The following is an 8193-nucleotide window of genomic DNA, read 5'->3' as shown; positions in this document are numbered from 1 at the left end:
GAGCGGCTGAAGCTGGTGGGACTGTTGGCAAAGGGCATTGAGAATCGGGCCCCAAAACTGCGTATGAACAGAATTCTTGCGATCAGGAGCTGTAGTGCAGTTGCAGTCCTGCTCCTACTAAGGCATGCGGTGCTTTTGCAGTGAAACCAGTAGGACTGGATTAGACCATACGATTTTCTGTTTTCCCTGTTCACTAATTTTTTTTAAAGGACCACAGATCGTTTGTGAAGACAGATGTGGGACAGCCAAAATGCTGCAAGGTGTTACGGCACATGAGCCCCAAATGCATTGGGCTAATGCATTCAATTAATGTGTTCGTAAATTTTTCGTGAACTGGGCGCTGTCCAGATCAAAAGGTAAAAATTGTATTTTAACATGCATGTGATACTGCCACATTACTGAAGCATAGGGAATGACAATATGAAAAGCATTGACTTTTTTTTTTTAAACGTTTGGATTCTTTCTCAAACTTCCCTCCAAGAAAGCAGTGAAACTAGTCTGTTTCATACGGAACCATTACACTCCCCTTTTGTCGTATGTTTGACTGAATACAGTTTTTGAAGATTTAGATGAGAATAATTGCTTCTGTGGAAGAGAAGCATTTAATTTATACCTGTCTGCAAAACACTGTTTTTTGTTAAGAGTTCTTTTTTTCCCCAGTGACTTTAGGAAATAGGTGTACTCTAATTTTCATCCAAAGGATTAACGGTTAGACTGCTTCTTAGAAGCTGGGCCTGGAGCAGATAAACAGCATGCAGTGTTTTCCAGGGTTATTGTCAAGTATATGGCTCAATGCTTGAATTCACCACAGTTTGACATACCTAGTCCTTTATGATAGGAACTGTTCTGCCTGCCTGTCTGCAGAGGGGGAAGGAAGATGGTGTGCAGCTTTTGGGTGTGAATGTTTACTACTACGCCTGCTTCTCGATACTTGAGTTGTAGTGACTGCTTTTACAATGTAGGCCAGCTTCTGCTACCTCAGTCCGTCTGTTTTAGAGAGCTGTATATGGGCTGTGTTAGGGTAATTGACCTTCTGGGTACCAAGATGCTCAAGCTTTCCCTTTTCATGCTGCTGCCTGATCCTTTTCAGGCAAAAGACCACAGGACTCAATAGACATGTTGCTTAAAGTCTGCAGGATCACTCTTAGTAATTCATCAGACATTTCTGGACTAATTAGCTTTTTGCTTTAGGATTAATCTGTTACATCAGCTTTGCCTTCTTTCTTTGCCGTCGCCCCTTACCCAGGATTCATTCGCACTGCCCTTTTTCTTCTGGAAAGGATGGTCTTTCCCATGGACATTTCTCTGGATCCTCATGACACCATCAGCGGTCAACCTCCAACGTACCTGGATGTTGTCTTCCAAACCAGACCAATCTTCCCTCTCTTTTGTTACTTTCACCTCCGACAGTAGTATTTTGATTTCATTTGTTTCATCCAAGAGGACATTTTCTTGAGTGACCTAGATTTTGTTACAATTTGACTTTTCAAATTCTGGTCTGTAATGCTTTCCCCTTGAAGTTTTCTGTATAACCAAACCGTTACAGGACTGTGGACCGTGAAGGAGTTTCCAAAGTCCACAACTTCTTTCCACTCTTTATCCGTTAATTCTTTGATGGTTAGCTCCATGCTTTACCAGTCCATTTACTGAGATCCAAAACAGCATCCCCTTTTGAACCCTTAGCCCAGTCGTGCACTTCTCTCATGTGTTTCCACCGTGTGATCTGCTTCTCATGTTGTATGTCTCCAATGCATGAACTGAAGTCCTTTACGTAGAGTTTAAAGAGTCAACAAGTGAGAATTTATTTTCTTGCAAATCATGGACATAATTGACTGCATACGGAGCTTCCCAAAAGACAGGGTGCCCTGGTGCTGGCTGTAGATTTTCTTTTCTTCTCATCTCATTTTCCACAAACCACACTGTGCTGGCATTTAGTTTTGAGGAGGACCCACAGCCTTTTGCTGTTTCGAAAGCAGTGATCTTACCCAAGCCCTCATTCCCAGTTTTCTACCTCATTCCCAGTTTACTACCCCCATTTGCATTACAGAAATGTTGTTACTACTGTATTTCCCTTTTGCTGCCACTCTTCTTAACGTTGTTTTTACCCTCCTCGTTGAAGAAAAGCCCCTTCTCATCAGACTTCCTTCCAGATCCAGTTGTCATTTCCTTTTCTTGTCCTGTTTGTCAGAGACCTCTCATCAGCCGCTGTGTTTCTTCTTTCCCTTTCTCCCTCAAAGCTTCTGCTCTCCGCCAGCTTGGGTTAACCCTGGTGTTTCATTTCCCCATTTGCCTTCTTTCAGCAATATGACCTCCTTTGACATGTGGCTGCCTCTTGCCTTGCTCCCTCCATGCGTGTTATTAGCCCGGTTTTGATTCTTTAGTGTAACCAGACCTGACCTCGCTGGTTGGCTGATGGCTCTAGTCTGGAGCGCAGCAATGAATTTTTATTTCCCAATTCATCTCAGTGCAGCTTTCTCTGCTCTCAAGTACTTTTTTCTTGTTCTTTAGTGTATCGTGTGAAATCTGGCATATTTTGAACTTTTTTCCTCTAGTCTGAGTTCTTCTTCATCAGTTGCTCCATTTTAATTTCCCAGCAAAAACGTTATACCAGAAATTCCCAAGTGTTCCCCCGCCTTGGCAGAGCCAGCTGTGATGTTGGTCCTGCAATACTTTGTGTCAGCAAATGGAGAGGGAAGCAACCATTAACAGTTCTGGATGTTGTGCTGGATGTGTAGGATCGCTTTGATATTCATCTCTCTTCTCCTTTCTATTTGAATGTTACGCAAAAGGAGATGATACTTGATTCTTCTGTATAGTCCTCTTAGTCATGTTTTATCATTTGGCACTCTCTCTGTTTCTCTGTCTTTATTTTGAGCCCAGTTTCTGAAACAAGCTGCGTGGATATAAATCCACAGCCTCTCCCCAGTCCTTGCAGCGATTAATGATTCACATGAGAATGACTGAAACTGGAATGTATCCCTCTTTGCCCTTGGTCCCATCTGAACATAGAGCTGCTGAGCAAGACAGAAGCTTATTCCCTGAATAAAAAGTTTTCTCTTTCCCCTGCCCTGTTTCACAACACTTTCAGGAGCCTCCTTCTGCACTGGAAGGGACTGAAAGCGGTGTCCGCCTGCAGCCCATCCCTGGCTGCGCCAGCACCGAGGCAGTGCAAACAAGGTACTGTCATTAAGCGAGAGCTTGACTTGTTGACTGGGAATTGCCCATGCATAGGCCAGCTTTCTTCAAGCTCCCTCGCTCACCGCGCAGTAAGAGTGTATAGATTCATGCGCACTGGCATAGCCTAGTCTGTCGTGATGTCATTTGTTTTCTCATCCCACTGGTGGTGGCTCCCCATGCAAGCTAAAATCTCCTTCAGGAGTCTTCTGGATTTTAAAGGCACTAAGAGGCTATATCTGGAGCCCTTGTCCTTACGATACAGCTTGAGAAAATTGGTGCTTACTACTTTTTCAGCATGGGAGGATCCTGTTTATCTGTGAGCCCAATGGAGATTGCCCTTCTTTTGTTCTCTGGGATCGTGTGGCTTTGCAGCTCAGACCCCACCTCCATCTGTTCATTGCTTTCTACTCTTCCTTCCTCCTCTGTCTCTTTGCACAGTGCTTCACAGTTGGGAAATATTTTCTCAGGGGTTGCCCGTTTGCTTGTGCGTGCCGTGCTCCAAGCCAGGGAATCGCTCCTGGAGGAGCGGGAGAGGGCACCCATTACAGAGCTGCATGCAGAGCATGCTACGCTGCCTATGAAAAAAGAACTGTGCATTATTTCCTTGACTTCAGTGTCCCCTTCATTTCTTCTTTTTCCAGGCTGTTCAGAGTCACAGAGGGCCAGGTGCTTCCTTGCGTTACGCTGTCTTGTTGGAGGCTGTACATGCTGCTGTTTCGGTGCAGGATACCCCTTTTTATCTCAGTGCCTATAAGGGAATGGGTTTTGGGGGAGGACAGGCTGTGCAAGTCAGGCTTTCAGAAAGAGGAGCTGCGCATCTCTGAACGCAGGTGGTAATGGAGAGACTAATCTCAGTGAGGAGGTTTCAGTGTTTTATTTAAGTGGCATGTAAAACTTGGAAGCAGAAAGCTTTGCAGACTTGCAGAGACAGAAGGCCACTTGTGTAGATCCGTAGACTCAGCCCTTTGCATGGTCTCTTCTGTGCTTCAGCCGAGCCCTGTGGCAGGTGAGATGTTCCTGTGATGGATACAATGCAGCATCTCATATACCGGTGGCTTTCAAAGCCTGTGTCTGCAAAGAGGCTAAGAAAGAGGAGGAAAATTTCAGCTTTAAGTCAGTATTGTACAGTGTGCCAAACCTCTGCCCACTGTTTCTGGGACATTAATCATCTACATTTGAAAGCTGAGAAGGCTTTTTTTTTTTTTTTTTAAACTTCTGGGCCAAATCCTGGGTCCTTACTCAGACAGAAGTTCTGTGGAAGTCAATGAGAGTGTTGTCTGAGCAGAGGCTGCAAGATGAGGCCCGCAACCCTAGTAGTGATCTGGAGGGTAACCACACAGAATGCTTTGTAACGCCAAGAGGCATGTTTGGTCCTCAGAACTCCTGCTGGGCAAGTCTACTGTGCATCCTTCCCCTCTCAGCCAACGTAAGAGTTATTGGGCTCTGTCCCTGCAGAGGGTAAAAGTGTGATACGAGTTTTATTTGGGACCTCTTCTTCGCAGAGGGAAAGAAGGAAGTCTGCAGAGGCTTCATGGTGTGGATTAATCTCTTAGAAATAAAATACATGTTGCAAAGTGGTGGTGCACTTGCACAAATGCTTCTTGCGTGACAGAAGAAAGCATAACCCATGTGAATTTATTGCCGTACAAAAGGAGGCTTTTGCTTTTTCCTGGGAGAGGCAGCTCATATCACTGTATTGAGCTTTCCAGAAAATTGAAGCCACAAGAACCACGGAAGCTCCATCAGCAAGTAAGCAGGGCCTGGGGGATGTTTTGTACAAGCAGACTCACTCCTTAAGTTGTAGGACCCATCAAATCTGGGAAAAAGGTGGCAGGAAGTGGAGGAAGAGAACCTTTTGCTGACACAAGCTGGCGTAATTCCAGCACTGCCAGATAATTGCCCTCCTTCCTACCAGCTGCAGATCTGACCTTTTGGTGGTTCAAGCACTAACATAATCCTGATCCTTGGCTAGGCTTCCTTAGTGAAGGTGTAGAACAAGTGAAAATAATAATCAGTGCAAACAGTTGTTCAGAAATAGTGTTTATGATCAGCTAGTAAGCATGTTGTAGTGAGTGCTCATATACTTTACGTAGACTGTTCAACGTGTTTCCCTGTCTCTACCTCACTTGGATGACTGTGATGAAGCATTAACATTTAGGATACTTTAGGCCCATTTGTATAAAGGCCAAATACTTTTTGCCTTACTGTAACCCAGGAACAGAATTAGGTGTCAGCCCTTCCGCCTACTCAAAGAATGGAAGCAGATCTGCATCCTATTCGACTTCACAAGTTTTTCGTTGGTCGTACTTGCCACTGCCATGCCCTTTTTTGAAGGGCTGAAGAGTCATCTGGTTTTTGCCTTTAAAAGCAGAAATAGCTAACATGGGGAAAAGTTGCAGTGTCTTGTAGAGATAGGAGAGCAAGAGAAAAAAATGGCCAATGCAGTTAAAAGCAACTGCGTTTGAAAAAAAATAGCACACTGACGCTGGAATTGCATTTGGATCAAAACAGGCAAGGATTAAATTCACTACTTATATTGTTTCCCTTAGACCTTTCTTTTAAACTTAGCTGGTTAAATATAGATCCATGTTTGTCTTCATAGTACAATCATTGATTGGGTGAAGTTTGGGGCTGGGTGAAATTTAACCATTATCTATATAATTTTGTAAACTGGTATTGATGACTGTCACGATTCTGTTCTGATGGACGTAATGTTCCTTTTTTTTTTTTCTTTTTTTTTTTTTCCACCCATGAGAAGCATTACCGTCCTCAAGACAGCAATTTCCAATTCTGCATTTGCAACTCTGAAAATAAACCTCTATCAAATTACAGAGATGAAAACTGGCTGTTAAAAAAACCCAACCAGCGGGCAGAGCAGTAACAAGGGTCACTGTAAGAAGGTAGAGTTCCCACCTGGCTTTGGCACACCGAGCACGTTCAGCCTGGATATGTCAGTGCTCTTTTCCTTCCGGCAGTTTTCATTTATTGGCTGCGAGTTAGGGCTTCCCCTTGCAGGACCTCTCTGAGTTCCTGCCTCCAGTTCCCTCCAGCTTTAGACTGACCGTCAACTTTGCATTTTCCTGGCTCAGAGGTAGTGAAGTCCACTGGATCAGGAGAGAGCCAGCAAAACAGCTCGGCCGCGGTGCACAGGGTCCTAGAACCTGACCATGGATTAATGTGTGCTGCACTGGCAGAAAAACATCCTTGGCATATGCCTGTGTTCATGCCCTGGCTGTGTGAGCTCCAGTCTGAAAGTAAGGTGTGGATTCAGGGTACCCTGAATTTGCTTGATGACTCCGGCTGGCTGGTCCAGAGGTGACTGTGTTTCAAAGGGCACTGTTCCTTGCATCAGCTTTTTATATTTCCAACACTGAAGTCAGTGGGGTTGTGCAAGGTTTGTCCCTTGCTTTTAAGGTCCTTTAGGAAAAAGGTGATACCAAAATGGGGATGGGACAGTTTTATTGTTTATTGCCTGGAAGTAGAAGGTAAAATAAGTCCTGCTTTCTGACAACCCAGTGTCTTCCCTTGAAGTGTTCGTGTGCTCAGATTCTCGTAGACTACATGTTGTTGCACTGCTCCTCTGACTTTTAACGAGACTCTTTTGTACTCCTGTGGAATTGCATAAATCACCACAAAGTTAGCATGAGAGCTGTACCTTCGGTGCAGGCTCTGGGTGCCTATTAACCAAGGTTACACATAGATCCGAAAGAAGGATTTAGCCCGTAGCTTTGCTTCAGGTGTCAAGTAAGAAGTCCTTTTTATAAGATTCCCTCTGTAATTCACGGTTTATCATGACCAACAAGAATTTAAAGTAAAAGCTTTCGCTTCACGTGTTTAGGTCCTCTCTCTCTCCCTTTTATTTTGATTTTTTGTTCTTTTTTTTAAATCTCAGGGCAAGCTTTTGACTTAATTCTGGGGGCAGTTTTACCTGGGTGAAAACCGAGTGAGGATGGCGGGACTTGGCATGTTGTCATGGGGGAAGTGGGGATGGAGGTTTATAATTGAAAATAACATGTAAAAAGCTGGGTTTGAATTTCTTGATGGAATTCAAGAGACTTGGAGGGAGGGTTCTGCATCCCCTCAGATACAGTACTTAATATTTATGCTTTCGTTGCACCTTGACAAACATTTCACGTAGTTATTGCTTTGCTTGAATATGGAAATATGTTAATTACAGCCTTTATTCCGCTGCCTGCTCTTTTCCTCAGCCTTTTCTATTCAACCCTCTAGGTGGCCCAGCACAATGTGGCTTCTTTTCTTTCAATGAGCTCTTTCCACACTAATAGGGTCCAGGGTGATGTGGAGAACCATGTGCACAAAATTGGTGCACCACCCCCCATCCCTTTGTGGGCATGTCAGGTTAAATTCATATCAGCAGGAGGGTCACTGCCATGATTTTCAATAGCGCGAGATGAGGTGATGACTTCAGACAATGGTGCCACACTCTCCAGTTGGAGACACTTGCCTCACCAGTTGCAGTAGTTAATTAATATGCTAAAAATAGAAGCCAGTGATACAAATCGCTGCCTGTTGTACAACAAAGACTGGGCATGTGTAGCTTTGATAGCCAAGTTTATGGTGCTTGTTATGGAGGGAAGTTAGTTTAGAGCTAGAGGCAATGTAAGACTTTCTGGATGCTGAGCTTTAGTCACTCTGGGCCTCTGGCCATTCGCTCGCTGTCTCATTTGCATTATGAATGACATGAAGGGAACTAACGAGGTTATTGGGCATAGAAATGTTCTCATGTGACCCCACGTGGAAGCAGACCTACAGCAGTGCTAGTTGGCAGGGGCACTGTGGCTCTTTATTCAGCTTCTTAGGAAGACGGCTTCTGGGAGTAGACAGAAAATCAACCACGAGAAAACCGGTGTTTGGATAATGTGAAGGTCTTGATGCAAGCCCCTGGGAGGCAAGGAAGTTCAGAGGGCAGGCCGGAGCTGGGGGCTTCTCTCAGCCCACTGTACCTGGCCGGTGCTGAGCGTTGAGTGCAAGACATGGGAGCTCCCTGTGGCTTTG

General features: G+C 44.6%; 1 protein-coding gene across 1 annotated transcript in view; it reads left to right on the top strand.

The window, feature by feature from the left end:
* LOC104169613 overlaps positions 1–8193 on the top strand; it is an 11695-nt gene that overhangs the window by 292 nt on the left and 3210 nt on the right. The window lies entirely within an intron of this gene.

The sequence above is a fragment of the Cariama cristata genome, unplaced genomic scaffold (assembly GCF_000690535.1).
Source record: "Cariama cristata isolate BGI_N322 unplaced genomic scaffold, ASM69053v1 scaffold44021, whole genome shotgun sequence".
Lineage (NCBI taxonomy): Eukaryota > Metazoa > Chordata > Aves > Cariamiformes > Cariamidae > Cariama > Cariama cristata.
This window is presented reverse-complemented; position numbering and strand designations above follow the sequence as displayed.